Source organism: Gopherus flavomarginatus (assembly GCF_025201925.1).
Source record: "Gopherus flavomarginatus isolate rGopFla2 chromosome 13 unlocalized genomic scaffold, rGopFla2.mat.asm SUPER_13_unloc_1, whole genome shotgun sequence".
NCBI classification, from domain to species: domain Eukaryota; kingdom Metazoa; phylum Chordata; order Testudines; family Testudinidae; genus Gopherus; species Gopherus flavomarginatus.
In genome coordinates, this window is record NW_026114609.1 from 1558438 (window position 1) to 1584849 (window position 26412).

General features: G+C 54.0%; 1 protein-coding gene and 2 non-coding genes across 14 annotated transcripts in view; 2 read left to right on the top strand and 1 right to left on the bottom strand.

Moving 5' to 3' along the window:
- LOC127040993 (zinc finger protein 436-like) overlaps positions 1-26412 on the top strand; it is a 563752-nt gene that overhangs the window by 188598 nt on the left and 348742 nt on the right. The gene's annotated exons all lie outside the window — the stretch shown is intronic.
- On the top strand, positions 14198-14269 carry TRNAQ-CUG (transfer RNA glutamine (anticodon CUG)). The gene has a single exon. It is a non-coding gene; the product is annotated as a tRNA-Gln (tRNA).
- Positions 23323-23438, bottom strand: LOC127041027 (U5 spliceosomal RNA). The gene has a single exon (XR_007771609.1). It is a non-coding gene; the product is annotated as a U5 spliceosomal RNA (small nuclear RNA).

The following is a 26412-nucleotide window of genomic DNA, read 5'->3' on the forward strand; positions in this document are numbered from 1 at the left end:
TACTCCCGACCCACAGCCCCCTGGGTTCACCCCAGTTGTAGTGGTGCCCCTCACTCCCGACCCGCAGGCCCCTGGGCACCTTCCAGCTCTGCCAGTGCCCCTCACTCCCGACTCGCAGCCCCTGTTATCCCAGTCCTGACCTCCAGACTCACAGCTCCGACGGTGCCCCTCACTCCCGACCCGCAGCTCCCTGGTTTCCCCCCAGCTCTAGCAGTGCCCCTCACTCCAGACTCACAGCTCTGCTGGTGCCCCTCACTCCCGACCCACATCCCCCTGGGCTTCCCCCAGCCTCTGCTATTCCATTACTGACCTCCAGACTCACAGATCTGCTGGTGTCACTCACTCCCAACCCACAGCCTCCTGGGCTACCCGCATAGCTCCCCAGTCATTGCGCTGCCGGAGCCCCTCACTCTCGACCCGCAGATCCTGCTATCCCAGTCCTGACCTGCTGACTCTCAGTTCTGCTGGTGGCCCTCAATCCAGATCCGCAGCCCCCTGGGCTTCCCCCAGGTCTACCGGTGCCCCTCACTCCTGACCCGCAGCCCCTGGGCTCCCTGCAGCTCTGACAGTGCCCCTCACTCCTAACCCACAGCCACTGCTGTTCCAGTCCTGACATCAGGACTCATAGATCTGCTGATGCACCTCACTCCCGACCAGCAGCCCACTGGACTCCCTGCTGAGCTCCTAAGTCACTGCACTGCCAGAGCCCCTCACTCTCGACCCGCAGCCCCTCCTATCCCAGTCCTGACCTCCAGACTCACAGCTCTGCTGGTGCCCCTCACTTCCAACCCACAGCCCCTGCTAACCCTGTCCTGACATCCAGTCTCACAACTCTGCTGGTACCCCTCACTTCCAACCCGCAGCCCTCTGGATTCCCCCCAGCTCTAGTGCTTAACCTCACTCCCAACCCGCAGCCCCTGCTATTCCAGTCCTAATCTCCAGACTCACAACTCTGCTGATGCCCCTCACTCCCGACCCGCAGCCCCCTGGGCTTCCCCCAGCTCTATCGGTGCCCCTCACTCCCGACCCACAGCCCCCTGGGCTCCCGGCTGTGCTCCCCAGTTACTGCGCTGATGGTGCCCCTCACTCCCGACTCGCAGCCTCTGCTATCCCCGTCCTGAGCTTGAGACTCACAGCTCTGCTGGTGCCGCTCACTTCCGACCCTCAGCCCCTGCTATCCTAGTCCTAAACTCCAGACTCATAGCTCTGTTGATGCCCCTCACTCCCGACCCGCAGCCCCCAGGGGGTCCAACAGCTCTACCGATGCCCATCACTCCCGACCTGCAATCCCCTGGGCTCCCCTCAGCTCTGCAGATTCCCCTCACGCCAGACCCGCAGACTGCTGTGCTCCCCGCTGAGCTCCCCAGTAACTGTGCTGCCATTGCCCCTCATTTCCGACCACTGCCTTCTGGGCTTCCCCCAGCTCTACCGGTGCCCCTCACTCCCGACACACAGCCCCTGCTATCCCAGTCCTGAACTCCAGACTCACAGCTCTGCTGGTGCCCCTCACTCCTGACACACAGCCCCTGCTATCCCAGTCCTACACTCCAGACTCACAGCTCTGCTGGTGTCCCTCACTCCCGACACACAGCCCCTGCTATCCCAGTCCTACACTCCAGACTCACAGCTCTGCTGGTGCCCCTCACTCCCAACCTGCATCCCCCTGGGCTCCCTCCAGCTCTGATGGTGCCTCTCACTGCAGCCCCGCAGCCCCCTGAGCTCTCCGCTGAGCGTCTCAGTCACTGCGCTGCTGGTGCCCCTAACTCCCGATTCGCAGCCCCTCCTGTCCCAATCGTGACATCCAGACTCACAGCTCTGCTAGTGCCCCTCACTCCCGACCTGCAGCCCCCGGGGTCCCTCCAGCTCTACCGGTGCCCCTCATTCCTGACCTGCAGCCACTGCAATGTCAGTCCTGACCTCCAGACTCACAGCTCTGATGGTGCCCCTCACTCCTGACCCACAGCCCCCTGGACTTCCCCCAGCTCTAGCGGTGCCCCTCACTCCTGAACTGCAGCCCCCTGAGCTCCCTCCAGCTCTGACAGTGCCCCTCACTCCCAACTCGCAGCCCCCTGGGCTCCCCGCTGAGCTCTCCGGTCCCTGCGCTGCCGGTGCCCCTCACTCTCTACCTGCAGTCCCTGGTATCCCAGTCCTGACCTCCAGACTCACAGCTCTGCTGGTGCCCCTCACTCCCGACCCACATCCCCCTGGGCTTCCCCCAGCTCTACCGGTGCCCCTCACTCACAAACCCCAGTCCCCTGGGCTTGCCCCAGCTCTACCGGTGCCCCTCACTCCCGACCCGCCGCCCCCTAGGCTCCCTCCAGCTCTATCGGTGCCTCTCACTCCTGAACCACAGCCTCCTGGGCTCCCCGCTGAGCTCCTGTGTCACTGCACTGCCAATGCCCCTCATTCCTGACCCTCAGCCCCTCCTGTCCCAGTCCTGTGCTCCAGACTCACAGCTCTGCTGCTGCCCATCACTCCCGACCTGCATCCACCTGGGATTCCCCCAGCTCTAGCGGTGCCCCTCACTCACAATCCGCAGCACCTTGGGCTTCCCCCAGCTCTGCTGGTGCCCCTCACTCCCGACTCACATCTCCCTGGGCTCCCTCCAGCTCTACCAGTGCCCCTCACTCCCGAGCCACAGCACCCTGAGCTCTCCGCTGAGCTCCCCAGTCACTGCGCTACCGGTACCCTTCACTTCTGACCTGCAGCCCCTTGTATCCCAGTCCTGACTTCCAGACTCTCAGCTCTGCTGGTGTCCCTCACTCCCGACCCGTAGTCCCCTGGGCTTCCTCCAGCTCTGCTGGTGACCCTAACTCCCGACCTGCAGCCCCCTGGGCTCCCCGCTAGGCTCCTCAGTCACTGCGCTACCGGTACCCTTCACTTCTGACCTGCAGCCCCTAGTATCCCAGTCCTGACCTCTAGACTCACAGGTCTGCTGATGCCCATCACTCCTGACCCGCAGCCCCCTGGGATTCCCCCTGCTCTACTGGTGCCCCTTGTGATGGAGTATGAACTGTCTGTATGGGGGATGGGAGAACAGGAGGTGACTTTAGGTGAGGGACAGGATCTGAGCCTGTAACCTGAGAGATGCAGGGGCAACGGGAGTTCAACACCTTAGCCCGAGAAGGTGGACAGAGGCAGAGAGCTGACTAGAGGGGGTTTGGGCAGTTTCAGTTTTACGCTGGGTGGTTGGAATTCAGGGAATCCCAAGCTAGGGACAAAATACTCTGAACCCCCAGAAGGACCAGATTGAGGGGTCCTGGTCGTGCCTACAAGCTCTGCTGTCACCTGCATTCCTGTTGTCCAATAAACCATCTGTTTTACTGGCTGGCTGAGAGTCACTGTGAGTCCCAGGAAGAGGAGTGCAGGGCCGGACTTCCCCACACTCTGTGACAACTGGTGGCAGGAGCGGGATCTACTGCACCCCATGGATGACGCTTCCTGCAGTAAGTGACTGGGGAGCAGTAAAACTAAGGGACAATTATAGGGGTGATTAAGCCCTGGGAGTGTGTGACTAGAGAGAAGGACTTTTGCAGTAACAGGGTCCCCCGGGGGATTGCAGCGAGCGGTCCCAGGGGTGGAGGAGTCTGCAGATCAACCCTGGCAGATGGGTGGTGACCTCAAGAAGGGCTGGTGCACTAGGGGTCTCCCTGGAAACCGTGGGAAGCAGTGAGCACCCCGGCCTGGGAGTGGCCAGCAGGAAGATGTATGCCAAGTGGCACAAGTGTGACCTGGTTGGGCTGTGCAAGCAGAGGGGGCTGCACAGAGGGAGGCTCACAGAAGACCAGCTGATTGCCCGGCTGGAGAAAGGAGATCACTTGAATGAACTGATCACTGTCTCTGAGGGAAGCAGCCTGATAGATGCAGCGCAGACACCAGTGTCTGTCCCCACTGGGAGTGGTCAGCCGGCGGCTGAGGGCTTCCCGAGACCCCCCCTTCCTATGCCTAGGGGAAGGGTCAGGAGGAGCCCAGCGAATACCAAGGGCACCGTGACACTCCCGGCCAGCAGAGGATCCTCCCAGCAAAGCTTGCCCTCCAGCAGGGGATCGTCCCGGCGACGCTCGGCATCCATGGAGCAGAAGCGGCTGGAATGGGAGAGAGAGCTAAAACTGAGAGAGCTGGAGGATCGTGAGCGACAGAGAGAACATGAAGAGAGACAAAGACAGCGAGAACAGGAGGAAAAGGTGAGAAAGAGGGAATATGAAGAATAACAGCGTCAGTATGAGCTAGAACTGTCTCGGCTGAGGAACAGCGGGGCCCCCAACTGCAAGGAGTGAGGGGGGCCCAGGACTGCGCGGAGCTTTGGTAGGTGCATTCTGGCTCAGCGTAAGGAGGGGGAGAACATGGATGACTTCCTGGTTGCCTTTGAGATGGCCTGCGAGCTGCACCAGGTAGATCCTGCGGACAGGCTCCAAGTTCTCACTCCCTTACAGGACCCCAAGGCCATGGCATTGCATCGCCAATTGGGAGATGTTGAGAAATGGAACTACAAACTATTCAAACAGGCCCTGCTGCGCGAGTTCAGGCTGACTCCTGAGATGTACTGAGAGAGTTTCCGGGGTCAGTATAAAACCCCTGAGGTCTCATATCTGCTACTAGCCCTCCGCATGGAGGGATACGCCAGCAAGTGGGCCAGTGGGGCCCAGATGAAGGGGGACCTGGTTAAATTGCTAGGACTGGAGCAACTGTATGAGCAGTACCCATCCGACCTGAGGCTGTGGTTGAGGGACCAAAAACCAGAGGACCCGCAACATACAGGGTGGCTGGCCGATGAGTTTGTGAAGATCCGGTCGGGAGGTAGCAGGGAGGAGTCCCAAAGGAACAGGCCCACAGCGATGCAGAGAGAGTCTCATCCTGGGACCTCCCAAAGAGGTAATAGGGAGAATCCCGTCCCAAGGAGAACGCCCAGGGACACGGCTCAGAAAGGCTGCGGCCTCAGAACAAGCCAGCTAGAGAGAGAGCATGTCTCCATCCCTGTCTCAGCTGCTGAGTTCCAGGCTGAGTTGCAGAAAAATCCCTCATTCTGGTGGTAGATTTTGCCACTCGCTACCTCGAGGCGGTGGCCTTGTCCTCTATCGAAGCAGACACTGTGGCAGATGCGCTGCTGACCATTTTCAGCCGGGTCAGGTTCCCCAAGGAAGTCTTAACGGACCAGGGGTCCAACTTCATGTCGACCCTGCTCCGGTGCTTGTGGGAGAAATGCGGAGTCCGGCACAGCTGGGCCTCAGCGTATCACCCCCAGTCCAACAGGCTGGTGGAAAGATTCAACGAGACGCTAAAGATGATGCTAAAAACATTTATGAACCAGCATCCGCAGGACTGGGACAAGTACTTACCTCACCTGCTGTTTGCGTATAGGGAGGTACCCCAGGAATCTACTGGGTTTTTGCCTTTCGAACTGTTATATGGAAGGCAGGTAAGGGGGCCCCTTGACCTGATGAGAGATGAATGGGAGGGAAAGGCCACTCCCGATGGAGAGTCAGTGGTGGAGTATGTCCTGACCTTCCGGGAAAGACTTGCCGAGCTCATGGGCCTGGCCAGGGAGAATATGGCCCGAGCCCAGAGGAAGCAGAAGGTCTGGTATGACCGCACAGTGCGGGCCCACGACTTTGCCACCGGGGATCAGGTGATGGTTCTCATCCCCATGAGAAAGAAAAAACTTCAGGACCCCGGGAAGGGCCCTTCAAGGTTGTCAAGCAACTAAATGCGATAAACTATGTGGTGGAGCTGTCGAACTGGCGCACCACCACCGGGTGTACCATGTGAACATGATGAAGCCATATTATGACAGGGGAAATGTGGTGTTGGCCGTGTGTGGACATTGGGAGGAGCAGGGAGATGACGCTTTAATGGATCTATTTCCTGGGACAAAAGCTGGTTCCCCGCTGGAGGCAATTCCCCTCTCTGATCAGCTGACCCCGGCCCAGCATGCTGAGATCACAGGGGTGTTGCATCTCTATACCAACAGCTGTTTTCCAACCAGCCTAGATGCACTAATTTGATTGTCCACTGGGTGGAGACCGGGTCACGTCCTCTTATAAGATGATCCCCTTTTTGGGTCACCGGGAAAACTGCCCAGGACCTAGAAAGAGAGGTCAGGGACATGGTGGCTTTGTGGGTGATCCAGCCGTCTGCCAGGCCTTGGGCCTCTCCAGTGGTGCTGGTCCCCAAAAGGGATGGGTTGATCCGGTTCTGTGTGGACTATCGAAAGCTCAATGCCATCTTCGTACCTGTTGCCTACCCCATGCCCAGGCCTGATGAGCTCCTAGAGAAGCTGGGAGGCGCTCGGTACCTCACCTCCGAGGATCTTACAAAGGGCTACTGGCAAGTGCCACTGGACGCAGATGCCAGGCTGAAATTGGCCTTTATCACCCCTCTGAGGCTCTACAAGTTTCTGACCCTGTCCTTCAGCCTTAAGGGAGCGCCAGCCACCTTCCAGCGCCTGGTGGATCAACTACTGAGGGGGATGGAGCATTTTGCCATGACGTATATTGACAACATCTGCATCTTTAGCCGGACCTGAGAGGACCACGTGTCCCAGGTTAAACAAGTGCTGGACCAACTGTGGGAGGCTGGGTTAACCGTAAAGGCTGAGAAGTGCAAGGTGGGGATGGCTGAAGTATCTTATCTGGGCCATCGGGTGGGGAATGGCTGCCTAAAGCCGGAACCAGCCAAGGTGGAGGTGATCAGAGACTGGCCTGCTCCCCACACCAAAAACCAGGTGCAGGTCTTTATTGGGATTGCGGGGTACTATTGAAGGTTTGTGCCCCACTTTTGAGCCATAGCTGCCCCCATCACTGAGCTGTGCAAGAAGGGGAAGCCAGACAAGGTGGTCTGGACCGAGCAGTGCCAGCAGGCTCTCTGGGCGCTGAAGAAGACTCTAGTTAGTGACCCATTTCTGGCAAACCCAGATTTCAACAAGCCCTTTATGATGTTCACCGACGCCTCAGACATGGGACTGGGGGGCAGTGTTAATGCAGGAGGATGAAAAGGGGGAGAGACACCCCATCGTGTACCTGAGCAAGAAGTTGCTACCCCGGGAACAAAGCTACGCGGCCATCGAGAAGGAATGCCTGGCCATGGTGCGGGCCCTTAAGAAACTGGAGTCATATGTCTTTGGGCGACGCTTCACTGTGTACACCGACCACTCTCCCCTGACTTGGCTGCACTAGATGAAAGGAGCCAACGCCAAGCTCCTGAAGTGGAGCCTGCTCCTGCAGGGCTATGGCATGGACATGGTCCATGTGAAGGGAAGTGCCAACTGATAGCGGACGCGATGGCCTGGAAAGCGGGGCCCTGAACTTCCCCAGGTCACTGGTCAGAGTTACCCTGCTCAGTTCAGTCTCGAAGGGGGGAGAGATTTGATGCAGTAGGGACTGTCTGTGTGGGGGGATGGGAGAGCTGGGGAGGACATTAGGTGAGGGACAGGATTTTTAAGCCTGTATCTTGAGCCAGGTACGGGGAGAGGGTGTCAGCACCTTTGCCCGGGAAGCTGGACAAAGGAATCGGCCAGCTGGAGGAAGGGCAGTTCAGTTTCTGTTTTGGGCTGGGTGGTTAGAATTCAGGGTATCCCAAGCTGGGATCCAACTACCCTGAACACCCAGAAGAACTAGATTGAGTGGTCATGGTTGTGCCTCCAAGCTATGCTGTAACCTCCATTCCTGTGTCGAATATCCTTCTGCTTTACTGGCTGGCTGAGAGTCACTGGGAGTCCAGGAAGAGGGGTGCAGGACCAGCTTTCCCCGCACTCCGAGACAGGAGTGGTGCTAGGTCGCTGTCTTCCCTCCTCGGCTCTGTGAGGGGACTGGGTAGAGGCCGTTCTAGCGGGGGGCGGGGTGCAGGGTTCCCTCCCCACCTCTCCTAGGGTACTGGGCAGCGGCCGTTCCTGCGGGGGCAGGGCGCTGCCTTCCCTCTCCGACTCTGCTAGGGGACTGGAGAGCAGCTGTTCCTGCGGGGGCCGGGCACTGGATTCCCTCTCCAGCTCTGTGGGGGGACTGGGGAGCGACTGTTCCAGCGGGGGTCGGGGCGATGCCTTCTGTTGCCGACACAGAGGGTGCCCGGGGCAAGCAACAGTGGTTCGTTGCCCAGAGTGTGAAGCGCCAATGAACACACACCCGGGAGGAGAAGCAAGCAAAGTTTATTGGGATCTCAAAGCGGTGCAAGGAGACAAACGCCTCTAATCATGCACCACTACACAAGCAGCTTTTCCCTTTCTATAAGTTTTTTTTTCTCTTTCTTCTTTCTTCCCCCACCCTCCTCCTCCTCCTTCCTCCCCTGTAGCAATTAGGTAAGTGCAGGTGCATTAAGTAACCTTGGCCGCGGCAGCTCATTAGTAAGTTTTCCTTCTGTAAGTTACCTTGTCCTTCTACTAAAGGTGCACAGGCCTTATCACTACTGCTTTAGACCGGTTTTAGCTGTGCTGCAACTGATAACTTACTGTTACACATTTAATTTCACGGCTGCTAGCTTTCTAGATCAAGTAGAGTTCAACATGGAGGAGCTTTGGTTCACTAAGGCCTAGATTTATGCCTAGTGACGCCAACACTGGGGAGCAGCCGTTCCTGGGGGGTGGTGCGCTGCCTTCCCTCTCCAGCTCTGCGAGGGGAATGGGGAGCGGCTGTTTCTGCGGGGGTGGGGTGCTGGGTTCCCTTCCCAGGTTTGCGAGGGGAATTGGGAGTGGCCGTTCCTGCGGGGGCAGTGCACTGCCTTCCCTCCCCAGGTCTGCGAGGGGACCGGGAAGTGGCCTTTCCTGCTGGGGCGAGGCTGTGGGTTCCCTCCTTATCTCTATGAGGAGACTGGGGAGCAGTCGTTCCTGCGGAGGCGACGCGCTGGGTTCCCTCCTCAGCTCTGCCAGGAGACTGAGGAGCGGCCGTTCCTGCAGGGGTGAGGCGCTTTCTTCCTTCCCCAGCTCTGCGAGGCAACTGGGGAGCGGCCGATCCAGCAGGGGCAGGGCACTGAGTTCCCCTTCCAGCTCTGCAAGGGGACTTGGATGTTGTTTTTCCTGCGAGGGCGGGGCGCTGCCCTCCCTCCCCAGCTCTGCCAGGGGACTGGAGAGTGACCGTTCCTGTGGGGTCGGGGCGCTGTGTTCCCTCCCCAGCTCTGCGAGAGGACTTGGACATTGTCTTTCCTGCGGGGATGGGGCACTGGGTTCCCTTCTCAGCTCTGCAAGGGGACTGGGAAGAGTCCGTTCCTACGGGGGCATGGTACTGTCTATCCTCCTCATCTCTGCGAGGGGAATGGGTAGCGGCCGTTCCTGAGGGGGAGTGGCACTGGGTTCCCCTCCCAGCTCTGTGAGGAGACTGGGTAGCAGTTGTTCCTGCGGGGGCGGGGCGCTGCCTTCCCTCCCCAGCTCTGCCAGGGGACTGATAAGCAGCCGTTCCTGCGGTTGCGGGGTGCAGGGTTCCCTTCCCAGCTCTGCGAGTGGACTGGGAGCGGCCGTTCCTGCCAGGGCGAGGTGCTTGGTTCCCTCCCCAGCTCTGCGAGGGGACTAGAGAGCGGCCGTTCCAGTGGCAACGGGGTGCTGCCTTCCTTCACCAGCTCTGACAGGGGACTGAAGAGCAGTCTTTCCTGCGGGGGCGGGGCGCTGTGTTCCCTCCCCAGCTCTGCGAGGGTACATGGGAACGGCCGTTCCAGCGGAAGCGGGGCGCTGCCCTCTCTCCTCAGCTCTGCCAGGGGACTGGGGAGCATCCGTTCCTGCAGGGGCGGGGCACTGTGTTCCCTCCCCAGCTCTGCCAGGGGACTGGGTTGTGGCCATTCCTGCAGGGGAGACCGCTGGGTTCCCTCCCCAGCTCTGCAAAGCCACTGGGTAGCGGCCGTTCCTCCGGGGGTGGGGCGCTGCCTTCCCTCCTTAGCTGTGTCAGGGGACTCGGGAGTGGCCGTTCCAGTGGGGGTGGGGTGGTGTGTTCCCTCACCAGCTCTGGGAGGGGACAGGGGAGTGGCCGTTCGAGAGGGGGAGGGGCACTGGGTTCCCGACCCAACTCTGGGAGGATACAGAGAAGAGGCACTTCCAGCGGGGGCAGGGCGCAGACTTCTGTTCCCAGCTCTGGGAGGGACCTGGGGAGTGGTGGTTCCAGCGGGGAGGGGGGCGGTGGCTTCCCTCCTGTCATAAACAGATGGTTAAGGGTTAATGTCTCTTTTACCTGTAAAGGGTTAAGAAGCTCAGTGAACCTGGCTGACACCTGACCAGAGGACCAATCTGGGGAGAAGATACTTTCAAATCTCGGTGGAGGGAAGTCTTTGTTGTGCTGTTTGTTTTGTTCTTTGTTCGCTCTTGGGGCTAAGAGGGACCAGACGTGCAACCAGGTTTTCTCCAATCTTTCTGAATCAGTCTTTCATGTTTCAAAGTAGTAAGTATAGCCAGGAAACGTGGATCAATCTTATGTTTGTTTTCTTAACTTGTAAATGTGTCTTTTGCTGGAAGGATTTTTACCTCTGTTTGCTGTAACTTTGAATCTCAAGCTAAGGGGAGCGGGAGGTCCCTCTAGGCTATATAAATCTGAATACCCTGTAAAACATTTTCCATCCTGATTTTACAGAGATAATTTTTACCTTTTCCTTCTTTAATTTAAAACTTTCTATTTTAAGAACCTGATTGATTTTTTTCCTTGTTTTAAGACCCAAGGGGATTGGGTCTGAACGCACCAGAGATTGGTGGGGGGTAAAGGACGGGGGGGAAGGTTAATTCCTCTTTGTTTTAAGATCCAAGGAGTTTGGATCAGTGTAGCCTCTCAGGGTAACCCAGGGAGGGGAAAGTCTGGGGGGAAAAAGAGGGGAGGGAACGCTAATTTCTCCTTGTGTTCAGATCCAAGGGGTTTGGGTCTTGAGTTCCCCAGGGAAGGTTTAGGGGGAACAAGAAGTGTGACAAACACCATATTTTGGCTGGTGGCAGCGTACCAAATTTAAGCTGGTAATAAAGATTAAAAGTGATCATGCAGGTCCCCACTTCTTGGACGCTAAAGTTCAAAGTGGGGAAAAAACCTTGATACCCCCCCAGAATGGACCCTGCCTGGGCGGACTCGCTGTGGGAAGCGCACGGAGGGTCAGAGGATGCTGAATGCTCCAAGGAGAGACCCAGGAGGTGAAGACATGTGAGCTTCTTGCCCTAAAAACGTCTGCTCCAAGGGAGAGGAGGCTCCTCAAAGTCCTGACTGGTTTTGTGGGGAGCAGTTCCAAGGCATCGCCCAGGGTCTCCGTGACAACTGGTGGCAGAGGTGAGATGTACTGCATCCCGTGAATGGCGCTGCTTGCAGTAAGTGACTGGGGAGCAGTAAAACAAAGGAGGGATAATGAGAACCAGGCATGCTGAAGGCTCAGACAGGGACGGTTTCAGGGAGTGGTTAACCTCTGGGAGTGTGTGACCAGCGAGAAGGACTGTTGGAGTAAGAGGGTCCCCCTGAGCACTGCAGCGAGCAGTCTCAGTGGTGGAGGAGCTTGCCGCTCGACCCTGGGAGAGAGGATTTTTGCAGTAGCAGGGTTCCCCTCGGGATGGTAAGAGCAGTCCCAGGGGTGGAGGAGTCTGCAGCTCGACCCTGGCAAAGAGGTGGTGACCACGAGAAGGGCTGGCACACCAGGGGTTCTTCCTGGAAACCATGGGGGAGCCAAGAGCACACAGGCCTGTGAGTCCAGAGCCACTTGGGAACGGTGAAGTGATGGCCTATCACCATCTCCTTGAGAAGGACATTGTGATCCTGTGCACAAAGAGGGTTACGCACGGGAAAGTTCACCAAGGCACAGTTAATCATGAGTGGGAAGAGAAGGACACGTCTGAGGAGCAGATTCCTGACCCAGATGGGGCTACAAAAGGATCTGGGAGCAGCAGGAGCAGCAGCCAGACTTCCCCGAGAGTCTGGTCTCCAAACAGATGATGGTTTTCACGATCGGGTTCCCCATCAGGGGATCGAAGACATATGGGATGGGAGCAGAGCCTGAGAGTGCGAGAGGATAGTGAGAGAGAGCAAGAGCCTGATGAAAAGCTGCAGGAGAAGCAGCAGCAGCGTGGACTGGGGATGGTGGAGCAGAGAGACATAGGGGGCTGCCCAAGGGTCAGTGGGGAAACACGCCCGGGCTGGCGAGACCCTGGGACAGAGAGAACTGTGGTGGTGCAGTCGCAGATGCTGAGGGGCTGAGGGACCTGGGTGAAGGTCCCCAGGGTGAAGCCCCCCGTCCTGCATATGGCCTGGATCCTTGTGCAGACCCAGGAGGGGTCTGGCTGGCTGGTCGTTGGGGTTCTCCAGGATATTGGCTGGGATGCCCTGTTGGGGGGTATCAGAGGGTAGCCGTGTTAGTCTGGATCTAAGGAAGTGGGTATTCACCCACGAAAGCTCATGCCCCAAAACGTCTGTTAGTCTATAAGGTGCCACAGGATTTTTTTGCTGCTGTTGGGGGGTGACAGTGTCTCTTTGGGACAGGATCCAGGCCTTGCTCCTGTAACGGCCGAGGATTTGAATTCAAATCCAGGGAACCAATTGGGTAAGACGGAAATGGTCTGTGAAAATGCAAATGATGTGGCTGGCAGGGGGGAGGGGCTGCTGGGCTCAGGATACCTGCCTACCTGTAACCAGCCCCCTGGGGCTGGGTGGGAGGGAGAGATGCTCCCCACCCTCCCTGCACACCGCAGAGGGGGCTCACGCTGGCTCTGAGGCTGTGACTAAAGCAAGGAGCTCGCTGCCTGCCCCCACTCGAACCGCCACTCCCCAGGCTCCTCCCACAGCTGGGGAGGGAAGCTAGCGCCCTGCCCCCGCTCGAGCGGCCACACCCCACGCCTCTCCCAGAGCTGGGGAGGGAAGCCAGCGCCCCACCCTTACTAGAGCCGCCACTCCGCAGGCCCCTCCCAGAGCTGGGGAAGGAAGGCAACACCCCAAGCCCACTCGAACCGCTACTCCCCAGGCACCTTCCAGTGCTGGGGAGGGAAGCAAGCGCCCTGCCCCCGCTCGAATCGCCTCTTCCCGCACCTCTCCCAGAGCTGGGGAGGGAAGCCAGCGCCCCGCCCCAGCAGGAAAGACTGCATCCCAGTCCCCTCTCAGAGCTGGGAGAGGAACCCAGTGCCCCGCCCCCGCTGGAACGTCCGCTCCCCAGTCGCCTGATTGAGCTGGGGAGGGAAGCCAGCACCCCACCCCCACTGGAATGGCCACTCCCCAGTCCCCTGGCATAGCTGGAGAGGGCCCCCAGCACCCCGCCCCCGCAGGAACGGCCACTTTACATTCCCCTTGCAGACCTGGAGAGGGAAGGCAGCGCCCCTCCCCCGCAGGTGTGCACACTGGCCATGGCCATGGCCGGGAGCGCAGCGCAGAAGCTGCTCCAGCCCTGCAGCCTGCGGGGCAGCGCACTGGGGCTGGGGGCAGCGCGGAGCAGGCAGGGCCCAGGTGGGCAAGGGGCGAAGACACACGTGGGGTGGACACGCTCCTGCCAGGAGCTGCCTGATTCACCCCCTGCCCGGGAGCTGCAGGAGGGGCCCAGATCATGGCTCGGCTGCAGAGCTCGGAGCCCAGGCTGGGCCCAGGAGTGAGGGGATGGGGGAGCTGGGGGTGTAGCGGGGCTTGGAGCCAAGAGTTGGTTGGAGATGGGGTTGTGCCACTTCCGCTTGGCGGCAGGGGGGCCCTCTGCCTTTTTTTTTTGCTCCGCACCCCGCGTCCCGATATTTCATCTTTGACATCTGGTCACCCTAGCCTGATATGAAGGAGGCTGTCTGGACCAAGGGGCCAGGGACTGGCCTTTGCTAGAGAAACCACTGTCAAGTTTTAGTCAATTAGGACAAGTCAGCAAATAAGAACAACTTCAGGTATCAGTAACTGCTACAGGTTGCAAATTCCTACATGCAGCAGTTTCTGGCACTACACCTGCACAGATCTGCTCCCCGGCTCTTCTTGGTCTCCTGCTCTCTCCTTAGCTCTGTCCCACTCTTGCCCAGGCAGTTCCAGCTCACATGGAGGATGGGACCCCCTGGCCTGGTGACTCTCTCATTACACTGCCTGGCCTGTCAGTGCAGCTAACTTGGAGCTTTGGCCTCTTCCCATTGTCCCTGGGGACTGTCAGTCTCGGGGTCCTGATTTCCCATTGATCCTTCCCCCTTCTATTGGTGCTGGGAACTAGCCAACCAACCCCCTCACACACACACACTAAGTTTTAGTAAAGGGCCAAGAGCCCCCTTACACAAGCCACCCCATGAGGGTCACCGATGTCAGAGAAGGCAGCACAAGCTGGTCCCATGGTGTAATGGGCAGCACTCAGGACTCTGAATCCTGTAATCTGAGTTCAAATCTCAGTGGGACCTTGTGTTTGCTTGTGGTCATAGGTGGCAGGTTATATACATTTGTGGTGCTCGGGCTCCAGGAATATTCAGGGCTGGGGGCCCTGCTCCAGCAATATTTAGAGCTCGGTCTCTTCCCCTGGCCCTGGCACCCCTCCCCCTGCTGCGCTGTGTCCCTGCCTGACAAAAAGCAGCATGGGCCTGCCTGCTCCTGCTGCTGCTGCTGGAGTAGAGGTATTTGGGCAGAACTGCTGTCTGCTGCCCCAGGGTCCTAGTGCCTGCCCTCCACTAATGGCAAGGCAGGCTGCCCTGAGCCCCCCCGCAGTATGAACCCCCCATCTTCAGCCTCACACCACACCCCAACCCTCTGCCCTAGCCATGAACACTTCATCTCTCAGCCCCAGCCCTGAGCTCCCTCCTGCATCATGAATCCCTCATCCTCAGCCCTGAACTCCCTCCCAGAGCCTGCACCTCTCATCCCTTCCTACAACCCCACCCCCTGCCCCAGCCTGGAGCCTGCACCGAGCACCCAAACTCCATCCCAAAGCCTGCACCCTGCACCCCTCCTGCACCCTAATCCCCAGCCCAGGATCTGCACCCCAGATGTCCCCCCAAGCCCCGTCCCAGAGCCTTAGGCAGGTGGGGGAGGAGTTTGGGGGGTGGAGTTGGGGGGTGGGTTCTGGGCACCACCAAAATTTCTACAAACTTGCCACCCATGTTTGTGGTAAAGCCCCAGAGCTCAACTTCCCTGTCTCCAGCTTTGTACGAGTGAATATTTCCCCTCCTGCTGGGTGACTCACACCTCCTAGAGCCAGGTCTTTGGCTGGGGTGGCCACAATGGGTTAGGGCTCTATTACTTGCTACCCTGATAGCTGCGATTCTTGCTGCTGCACCTGATGTTCACAAGCTTGGCCCTTGTGCTTCCTACCACACTTTTCCTCTGGCCCACATGGCACTTGAAGAAAGGAGTGCCAGGGCTGGGATTAATAGTCAGGTCTTGGCAGGAGGGAGGAAGAGTCCCAGGCTGGAGCCCCACACACCTTCCCTCCTCCGTGCACCTAGAGCAGAGGCAGCCCAGCTCTGTCTGCTGGATACATCGGCAGAGTAGGTGAGTTCATGTAAATACAGTCTGGTCCCAAAGCCTCCTCCCAACCCTGGTCATCAGTAGCTGTCAGGGGGGAGCTCATTCACACCTCGCTTACAAATCATCATTTGAAATTCTAAGGTTGGCCAACACTGCTGAAGCCAATGCACCGACATTGTCAGCAAACACAACAGCTGGGTGAGGAAACCCGGCTTTGTCCAGACTTTCCAAACCTATTTTACTTTCTCAGGTACAAGTAGTTTTCATACATTATATCTGCTTTTAAAGTGTGTGTTAACGTTTCAATTTCCATTCAAATTTGCAACCAATGGAACCAAGATTGGCAGCGCTGCATGTAACTACCTGACCACCGAAGGAGGGGGTGTTGGGGAAATTCGGGGAAGGGGGTGCACAGCCCCCTGGCTGGGGGGCATATAGGGAATGCCCAGTTTCACTGAATTGAGTCTCCTCCTGCAGCACCTGAGTAGGTTACATCAGAGAGGAGCTGCAGTGTCTAGGCAGTGGGATGCCTGTGCCTTTAAGAGTCCAGCCCTGGTAAGTCCATGCTGAGAGGTGCTGCCTGTGAGAGGGGAAATAAAAAAGCCCTCTGCTCCCCCCACCCATGTTTGCAAACACTGGAGTCTCAGCCCACTGGGATAACTGTTACCCCCCTGCCCCTGCCTGTGCCAGGGATTAACCCTCTGGCAGCGCCTCCCCCTGGGCTTAACTCTGGCTCCTCCCCCCCTCCCTGACTTTGCCCTTCAGCCCCTCTCCTAACTGTGCCTCCAGCTGCTTGACCCTCCAACCCGTCAATTTCCAACCCCTGCTCAGACCCTGGCCACCCCCTCCTCTGATTTGCCCCCCTTTGCCCCTTTTTAATCCCTGGAAAAAGTAAAGTGTGCTGGGTCCCATTCTCTGGAGGGAGGGCTGGGCGCCTGGCCCCTGCCTGCCCAGTGCTCAAAGTGCCCCATGATCTTGTGGATGTTTGCCGAGTGCTGCAGGGTCACCAGAAGGGGGAGAGAGATGTGGTTAGGAGGTGATGCAGCCAAGGGTGCCTCACTCAACACTGAAATGCAGCCACCTCTGGGGTGACTTACACAAGGAAGCAAATGAATTTGGAACAAGAAACGCACTGAAAGGACCGAGGCAGCTGCAGGAGGTGGAGAAAACCAGAAAAAGCAGTATCCCTGGATCGCAGCGCTGCCCCTCCCCCCCTCTACCCCCTAACCTCCACTCCCCTCCCACATTTGAGGGGAGAACCCAAGAGTCCTGGTCCCCAGCCTTGCCCACTCCCATATTTTGATATGGCTCCATCCAACAGCTGCCCCCACAATTGCAGGGTAGTGCCATGGGGCACACCGGGGCCTGCTTATTTGCACGGGATGGGCAATGCCAGTGCCCCAGGATGGGGAGAGATGATGCTAAGGGAGAAGCAAGCAGCAGACAGCTCCCATGACAGACAAAGAAATGCTAGGGGGTGCTGTGCTGCAAGGAGTGAAGGGGGTTGGCAGGGAATGGGAGGATCTTCCCTCACAGCAGGTGCGTCTGTCTCCCTCCCAATTCCTCCCCAGCCCTATCCCAGCCCAGGCTAATCCCGGCCCAGCTGCCAGGGTTAAATTTGGCTTGGATTCTCCAGCTGCTGGGGATGGGGCGTGGGGCTAGGAAGCATGAACCTCTACTCCCCCTTCCCCAGACACAGTTGCATGGGCACAGACCAAAGGAGCCTGCAGCACTGCTGCCTAGAGGAAACTGAGACACCAGCCAGTGACAGAAACATCATGGCTCTCCTCATCCTCATCCCCTTTTCCATATACAACCTGGCTAGGTGAGAGGGTGGTAAACTCAGGGCAGTTGCATAGTTAACCTGTGGAATTCATTGTGAAGGCCAAGACTATAACAGGGTTCAAAAAAGAACTAGTTAAGTTTAGGGTGGATAGTTCCATGAAGGGCTATTAGCCAGGGTGGGCAGGGATGGTGCCTGTAGCCTCTGTTTGCCAGAAGCTGGGAATGGACAATAGGGGATGGATCAATTGATGATTCCCTGCTCTGTTCATTCCCTCTGGGGAACCGGGCACTGGCCACTGTCAGAAGACAGGAGGATACTGGGCTAGATGGACTTTGCATCTGAACCAGTCTGGCCGTTCTTATGTCTCCCTTTGATCAGCAGTGACACCTCGTGGTCATTCAAGGTAATGCACAGAAGGTGTTTCCCTTGATACAGCAGTGACACCCACTGGTCAGGTGGTGTAATGCACAGCATGTGTCTGCACTCTACGAGCAGTGACACCCACAGACCAGTCACGATAAGGCACAGAATGTGTTTCCCACCAATCTGGGTAAGGCACAGAGCATGTTTCCCATGGAGCAGCAGTGACACCCAGTGACCAGCAGGGGTGGCATCAGACTCTTCTCCTTTAGTGGGGGACTGAGATGGGCTAGACAAAAAAAATTGGGGGGCTGTGCCCCACATCACTTGGCCCCACCCTTCACGGGGGCCGTGCCTCTGCTCCTTCTCAGTTAAAGGCCAGGCTCATCTCCTCTCCCCCCGGCTAGGGTTTACAGCAATACAAACTTTACTAAAATAAAATAATAAACAGGGTTTACTTTAAATATTCTAAATCTGTCCAAATTTTAGTACTGAATCCAAAGTTCTCTTAAAGATCCCATCAGTAACCAAAACCTAAATGAAAATTGAAACAAAAAACAAGGCTTAATTTAAAACCCAAACATTAAGAAAAACTTTGTTTGTAAAAATCAAAACTAACAAATGCTGTAAATTAATAATTTCAACATTTTATCAAAAAAGTGTGCTACAGCAGAATGATAAAATAACATCAAATAAGTAAGCATGACCACTAAAACCTCCTATAAAGGAATTGAATCCTTGAATACTGGTCAAATCTATAAAATATGCTGAACTATGTCAAAACTGGTGTTGCAGGTCAGCCATTCAAATCCAGAAAATGTCAATTAAAAGCTCCATTCCAACTAAAAAAACTAAAACACCTCAATAAACCAAAACGGTCACAGCCTGAAACAAACCTACACAGAAGCAAAATTAAACCTGTACCAACACTGGAACAAACTATGTAAATTTCTAATTCTAACTTCTTGTTTCTCCCAGGAGAAAGGTGTTTTGCACCCCAGTAACCGGGCTGTCACTGCAGCTTTCCTTTCACTAAATAAGATTTTTACCAAATATAAATTGCCCTCCAATTTCTCTAAGAGAAATTGAAATTGTATCTTTGTACTAATATCCCAAGTGTGCAAGTCCATCCCCTCAGAGCAGCCTCACACCCTGAGGCCAGGGGAGAATCCCAACTGGTTTGTGCATTTGTAACCCTGGGGCCTGAAGCTGATGAGAGAAAGGGAAATGAGCCATCTTGGAACTTTCCGATACCACCTGCGGTGAGCACAGGGATTTGACTGAGTGACATCCTGGCTAATTTTCACCTTGTTCTCCACCAGCAGGCTCCGCTGGAGAGCTCGGGAGTGACTTGACCATGGCAGCACCCTATTTACATATTACAAGCTGGCATTTTGGGGCCAATGGGGTGAAATGTGAGTACTTTTGGGGTTGGGACCCACATGAGAAGGAATGTGGACAAACTGGAGAGAGTCCAGCAAAGTGCAATAAAAATGATTAGGGGACTGAGACAGATGACTTACGAGAACCTACAGGCCATATCCTGTATGTTAAGCTAAGGCAAAGTTAGCATATCTATATTGTGACCTTTTACTCAGAGAGGAAAATCAACCTTTATCATGTTACTTAAATAGATAAGTACCCATGCCTGTCCAAGACCTTTACCTAGACCAATCGACAATGGAGAATGGCATAGGGTTTTTTTCAGTGTTGTACCCACAGATTTAACAGGTACGCTACAAGGTAACTTATGTGCATATTTACATGTCATCAACAAGCACAAACATACTAGTGTATAAAGTAAATGTACTCTAATGTTTTATGGGTGAGGAATGAAATTTGGGCATAGGAGGAAGGATTTCCGGCCCTTCTGCCCTATGAAAGAGGTAACCCACCTCGCTAGAGCACTTCGCTCTATCATTCTGACTTACTTCCTCCACTCTCTCTCTATGTACTATCAGTAGGCTGTACTTGTTCTTAAACTTTAAGTTTCAAGGGAACTAGGCTAAGTTCGGTTTCCCTAAGTTGTTATTCTTTGTTTATTAGGTTTTGATTTTAAGTTTAACATATTCAAGTAAACCCTAAGTAACACTAGCTTTTTCTAAGTACTGCATCTTTCACTTAAGAATTGAGAAACCTGAACTGCAAGGCTGGTCCTGTGTCTCTTACCACCAGGTTATCAAGGAAGGCTGTGAGTATATTAACCAAAACTTTGTTGAATATAATGCCATATGCATCTTTTGAATAGCAGTAATGCAACTGTAACTTTGTAACTCAATTAAATTAAATAAAATGTAAGCTAATCAATTAAATTTTCATCAAATTATCCACATTAATATTATTAGTACACCCTACATCAGGCTACATGGGACAGAGAGTTGGAGTGCAGAGGGATGAAGGCACTGGCTCTGGGGGTGCAGACTCTGGGGTGGGGTTAGAATGAGACATTCAGGGTGCAGTAGAGGACTCAGAGTTAGGATAGAGAATTGGCTGTGAATGCTCTGGAATGAGGCCAGGAAAAAGAAAATTTAGATGGAAGAGAGAAATCAAGGTAGAGCAAAAAGCAGAGAAGAAGTGTGTGATTTTAGCTGTAGAGGAAGAAAAAACCTCTGCTTGTCTTCTCTCACCAAAGCATCAACGAACCAGATGAAAGACATCTCTCCCTCACTGCAACAACAATTCTTGTTGACCTGGACTGAGGAAGGAAACCTTCACCTTTGCAGTACTAGCAGACCTGGACTGAGTCATGAACACCTCCCACTCTCCAATCTGTTGTTCCTGGCCTGGGACAGGGGAGGGGCTCCTCTCTTCTCCATTTGGGACATGGTGGGATGAGAGAAGTGACAGGGCTTTACGGGAAATAATTATTTGCCTGATTCATGTGCAAGTCCTAATCCTTGTTAACCCAAACAAACCGTTTATCCTGCACGCTGATGCCAGTTTGGAGGGTCTGGGAGCAGTCCTGTACCAGGAAGTGGAAGGAAATGTAAATCTGTAGCCTTTGCCAGCTGAGGACTGTCTGATAGCGAAACTCGCTATCCCATCCACCAGCAGCAGTTCTTGGTCTTGTAATGGGCCATCACAGAGAAATTTCGAGACTACTTGTGTGGTGCTCAGTTTCAGGTGTGGACAGAGAACAATCCACTGATTTATGTGTTAACAAGGGCTAAGCTGGATGCTACAAGTCAGAGGTGGGTGGCTACTTTTGCTAGCCATAACTTCGCATTCAATACCAATGAGTTGGTATAATAAGGAATGTGATTTATCAGGACCACCAATTCTTGGCTGGGGGCGAGGATGTAAGCAGGGTGAGAATGAACTCTACCCTGCCATCTGTTGGTGATCTGTTGTAAAAGCCTTTTGAGGCTGATGTCATTTGCATGGTTCCACTCACCCCAGATTGCATGATGGGGGTGCTTGTCCAAAGGGTCATTTTGGCTGCTGTGGAATCCCCAGTCTCTTTCTTATTAGGGCAGGGGTAATAAAGTGCAGTTATTCTGGTGATATAAATCAAGGATAGTAGAACGGTACTTAGCAGTTCGTGATTTTGGAACTCACCCGAACCTACATAAATCTAGTTAGGCAAGGGATGTGGGTTCCAAAGCATAGTGAAATAAGAGAGATTGAAAAAGGATATTTGTATTTTATTAGTACATATTTTTTGTGAAATCTGTAAATGCAAGTGTTATGTCTTACATATCTCTCTAGTTTAAAAATAGAGTTTTTATAGTTTGAGCACATATTTGCACCTGTACCAGAGATAAAAAGCCATTAATGACTAAATGCACTTTTTAGACATACATAAACTGCTGGGATGGCATCTCATTTCCACACTAAAACTTGTACACAACTCCATAGCTGGGTAAAATGCTCTTTACGGCTCAAACGGTAAGGAAATTTTGCAGATTGCACACTGGGACAGCAGCTGTGGGACACAACTTCCAAATTCTTAGTCACAGGTAAGTAGGCAGGTTTATGCAAATTCTGGACTCTGGGACCAGAGCTGGGGTTGGCAGTGGGGGGGCCCAATTTTTTTAGCACATGCACCACCTCTGCAACACCAACCTTTACTACCTCACTCCATAACACCACACACACAGCAGCCTTTTACCTCTCAGGAACCAAAGCACACCCTGAAAGAGACAGAGTGGTATAAGCTTAAGGCAAATGACTGCAGCACTAACAACAACTCAAATAGATTCAAAAACGTCTCTGTCTTTACACACCATAGACAGTAGGAAGAAAAACTACAAGCACAAGCCAACAAGAACCAAACAAACATCCATTCCAACCTCCCACAAGCTTTGAGTCTTTGGAATCCAGACCCCTTAATGGGTGAGTACTTTTCAGGCGAGGGTGAAGCTCTCAGGCCTCAAATGCCAGGTACAGTTACTCTCTCCTTGATCCAGAACGAACAGGAAAATACACTGCATTACTCCTGCCCCAATAACAAAGAGACTGGGGATCCCACAGCAGCTGAAATGACCGTTTGGAAAAGCACTCCCATCATGCAATCCGGAGTGGGTGGAACCATGCAAATGACATCAGCCTCAAAAGGCCTTTACAACAGATCACCAACAGATGGCAGGGTAGAGTTCATAGCGACCCTGCTTAACCTAGGCTACGTCTACATTACAGCATAAAATAGAAATTATTAAAACCAGATTTATAAAACCGGTTTTATAAAATCGATTTTACGCATCCACACTAGAGCACATTACTTCGGTGGTGTGCGTCCATGGTCCTAGACTACCATCGATTTCCGGAGCGGTGCACTCTCGGTAGCTCAGTAAAAGAATGGAACCAATAACTTCGATTTCCATCCACACTAACCCTAAATTGATATAGTAATATCGATTTTAGGGTTACTCCTCTCATTGAGCAGGAGTACAGAAATCTATTTTAAGACCCCTTAAAATCGATTTTAAGTGCCTTGTAGCGTGGACGGGTACAGCGTTAAATCGATTTAACACTGTTTAAATCAATTTAACGCTGTAGTGTGGACCCTAACTCTTACAGCAAACCAGAGCAAAGAAAGCCTATGCAAGCGCTATTCCGCAGCCCCGATGCTCTTTTCTGCTCCTTCCCACCGAACTATCTCAAACATACAGTCAATTGCATCAAAGCAATTCCTCACTATTTGGAGCATTGGTGCCCCTTAGTCCCCCTGAGGTGATTGGCTGGTTCCTTCTGGCCTTAAACGCTAGGTAGGAATCTGACTCAAAGGGCCACAACCTTCCTCCTCTTCTGCTCCTATGAACTATCCCTCATCTGGGCAAAATCTTTGCAAACACTGGTGTTTTCCCAAAAGGAAAGGGATGGACAATTTCTCTTCTGTGGGGAGGCGAGGGAAACCATGCAATCACCTTCTGGAAGGTATATCAAGGAGGGCGGCGTAAGAACCCTCACGGACTAGATAAAGAAAGCAGCTCTTTAACTGACCTTCCAACAACGACAAACTAAAATCTGCAAGAGCAGCCTTTCAACTCAGGGGCCCAATAACAAGCTGTTGCCAATAACTAATCGCAGAGTTACAAATGACTCCAAACCATACACTCTTGGGACAAACCAAACCTTAACACAAACAACGCCGCATTTATTTGCTGCTCTTCAACTGTGATAACCAAAAACTTCCGAAACCAAAGAGCCAGCAGAATACCCATCACAAAAGTGTCCCCTGCTAGATAGGAAGCCATCCCACTAACATGATGAGCTCAAAGTAAAATAAAATAACGGGACAGAAAATCCCAAACAGTCATTTTCAGAGTTCTGAGTTGTTTATAGGAAAGCTTGAGCCACTGACACTAGTTCAGGTAGTCCCCTTCTGTTCTTTTCACAATAGAGAACAGCCTCGCCAAAGCAAAGCCTCAAAAAATTGGGTACAAACTCATAAATGTTCCTCTCCACGGAAATCTTTAGTAAAAGGCGAAAGATTTATAAGAACTGAAGAGAAAACAGAGTACATAGAAGACAGGGCAGAGGCGCTGCCGGGGCAACCGCGTATGCTACCACAAGTCAGGGTGAGTACTCTCACAGCCCGCTAAACCGCAGAGCTTTTAGAGGAAATGGAATTGAACCGATTGACAGCCCGAGTTGGATCATGGGAACCGGGGACACAGGGAGTAAAACTAGCCCCTTGACGACAGACTCGCTTCGCTGCGAGCAGTGCACTGTGAGTATGCAAATAAGATGCTCCAGCCATCTCCGGTGCTCAAAGGAGTCTTTTCTCCGGGCTGTCTCTGCTCCTTCCCCAGCTGGGCGGAGGTTGGGATGCGCGAGGGTGGGGAAGCTGCTCTCCTGAGACAGTCCCGCTGATGCCCAGGCACATGGAGGACGAAGCAAGAGGGCACTTGGCCCACAGCTAAAATCCGGAGCAACAGCACACACTTTGCCAAGGAACAGGAGGCGGGATCTCGGACATGAGATTCTATCTGCCTGCCGGGGTGCGACCCCGCGTTGTACCTGCTGCTTGGTCTGCCTCTGCTGCAAAGTAGCTCGCCTCAGATCCTTGGGGTTCGCTGAGCTGCAGCTCGCCCTGATGCACAGGAACAGCTTAAAAATCATGGACTCTCAGGCTACGTCTACACTACAGCATAAAATCAAAATTATTAAAACCGGTTTTATAAAATCGATTTTATGCGTCCACACTAGGGCACATTAATTCGGTGGTGCGCATCCATGGTCCTAGGCTACCATTGATTTCCGGAGCGGTGCACTCTGGGTAGCTACAGTAAAAGAATGAGACCAATAACTTCAATTTCCGTCCATACTAACCCTAAATCGATATAGTAATGTCGATTTTAGGGTTACTCCTCTCGTTGGGGAGGGGTACAGAAATCGATTTTAAGAGCCCTTAATATCGATTTAAAGTGCCTTGTCGTGTGGAAGGGTACAACGTTAAATCGATTTAACGCTGTTTGAATCGATTTAACGCTGCAGTGTGGATCAGGCCTCAGGGTTGGAAGGGACCTCAGGAGGCTCATCTAGTCCAACCCAATCCCCAACTAAATCATCCCGGCCAGGGCTTTGTCAAGCCTGACCTTGAAAACCTCTAAGGAAGGAAATTCCACCACCTCCATTGGAATAGGGAACCCATTCCAATGCTTCACCACCCTCCTCGTGAAAAAGGGTTTTCCTAATATCCAACCGCCACCTTCCCACCCACAACTTGGGACCATTGCTCCTTGTTCTGTCATCTGGTACCACTGAGAACAGTTTAGATCCATCCTCTTTGGAACCCCCTTTCAGGTAGTTGGAAGCAGCGATCAATCCCCCCTCATTCTTCTCTTCTGCAGACTAAACAATCCCAGTTCCCTCAGCCTCTCCTCATAAGTCATGTCTTCCAGGCCCCGCACCCCCCCTCCCCCGCAATCATTTTTCTTGCCCTAGGCTGGACTCTTTTCAGTTTTTCCACATCCTTCTTGCAGTGTGGGGGCCAAAACTGGACACGGTACTCCAGATGAGGCCTCACCAATGTCGAATAGAAGGGAACGATCACATCCCTCCATCTGCTGGCAATGCCCCTACGTATGCAGTCCAAAATGCCGTTAGCCTTCTTGGCAACAAGGGCACACTGTTGACTCATAGGCAGCTTCTCGTCCACTGTAACCCCTGGGTCCTTTTCTGCAGAACTGCTGCCTAGCCATTCGGTCCCTAGTCTGGAGCAGTGCGTGGGATTCTTCCGTCCTAAGTGTAGGACTGGGCACTTGTGCTTGTTGAACCTCATCAGGTGTCTTTTGGCCCAATCCTCTAATTTGTCTAGGTCCCTCTGTATCCTATCCCTACCCTCCAGCGTATCGACCGCTCCTCCCAGTTTAGTGCCATCTGCAAACTTGCTGAGAGGGCAGTCCACGCCATCCTCCAGAACATTAATGAAGATGTTGAACACAACCGGCCCCAGGACCGACCCCTGGGGCACGCCGCTTGATATCGGCTGCCAATTAGACATGGAGCCATCGATCACTACCCGACGACCTAGCCAGCTTTCTCTCCACCTTATAGTCCATTCATCCAGCCCATACTTCTTGAACTTGCCGACAAGAATACTGTGGGAGATGATTGTATCAAAAGCTTTGATAAAATCAAGGAATAACACGTCCATTGCTTTCCCCTCATCCCCAGACCCAGTTATCTCCTCACAGAAGGCAATTCGGTTAGTCAGGTGTGACTTGCCCTTGCTGAATCCATGCTGACTGCTGCTGATCACTTGCCTCTCCTCTGAGTGCTTCAGAATTGATTCCTCGAGGACCTGCTCCATGATTTTTCCAGGGACTGAGGTGAGGCTGACTGGCCTGTAGTTCCCCGCATCCTTCTTCTTTCTTCCCTTTTCTAATGATGGGCACTACATTAGCCTTTTTCCAGTCATCCGGGACCTCCCCCGATCACCATGAGTTTTCAAAGATAATAGCCAATGGCCCTGCAATTACACCCGCCAACTCCTTTAGCACCCTCGGATGCAGCACATCCAGCCCCACCGATTCATGCTCCTCCAGCTTTTCTAAATAGTCTCAAACCACTTCTTTCTCCACAGGGGGCCGGTCACCTCCTCTCCATGCTGTGCTGCCCAGTGCAGCAGTCTGGGAGCTGATTTTGTTCGTGAAGACGGGGGTGGGGTGGGGGAAAGCATTGACTAACTTAGCTTTTTTCACATCCTCTGTCACTAGGTTGCCTCTCTCATTCAGTAAGGGGCCCACAGTTTCCTTGACTTTCTTCTTCTTGCTAACATACCTGAAGAAACCCTTCTTCTTGTTACTCTTAACATCTCTTGCTAGCTGCAACTCCAAGCCTGAGTTGCCGTTCCTGATTTCGCTCCTGCCTGCCCGAGCAATAGTTTTATACTCCTCCCTGGTCATTTGTCCAATCTTCCACTTCTTCCAACGGCGCTGCCTGCCAGTGCACTCAGCCTCACTTGGCAGGTAACAAAAGGGATGGAGTGGC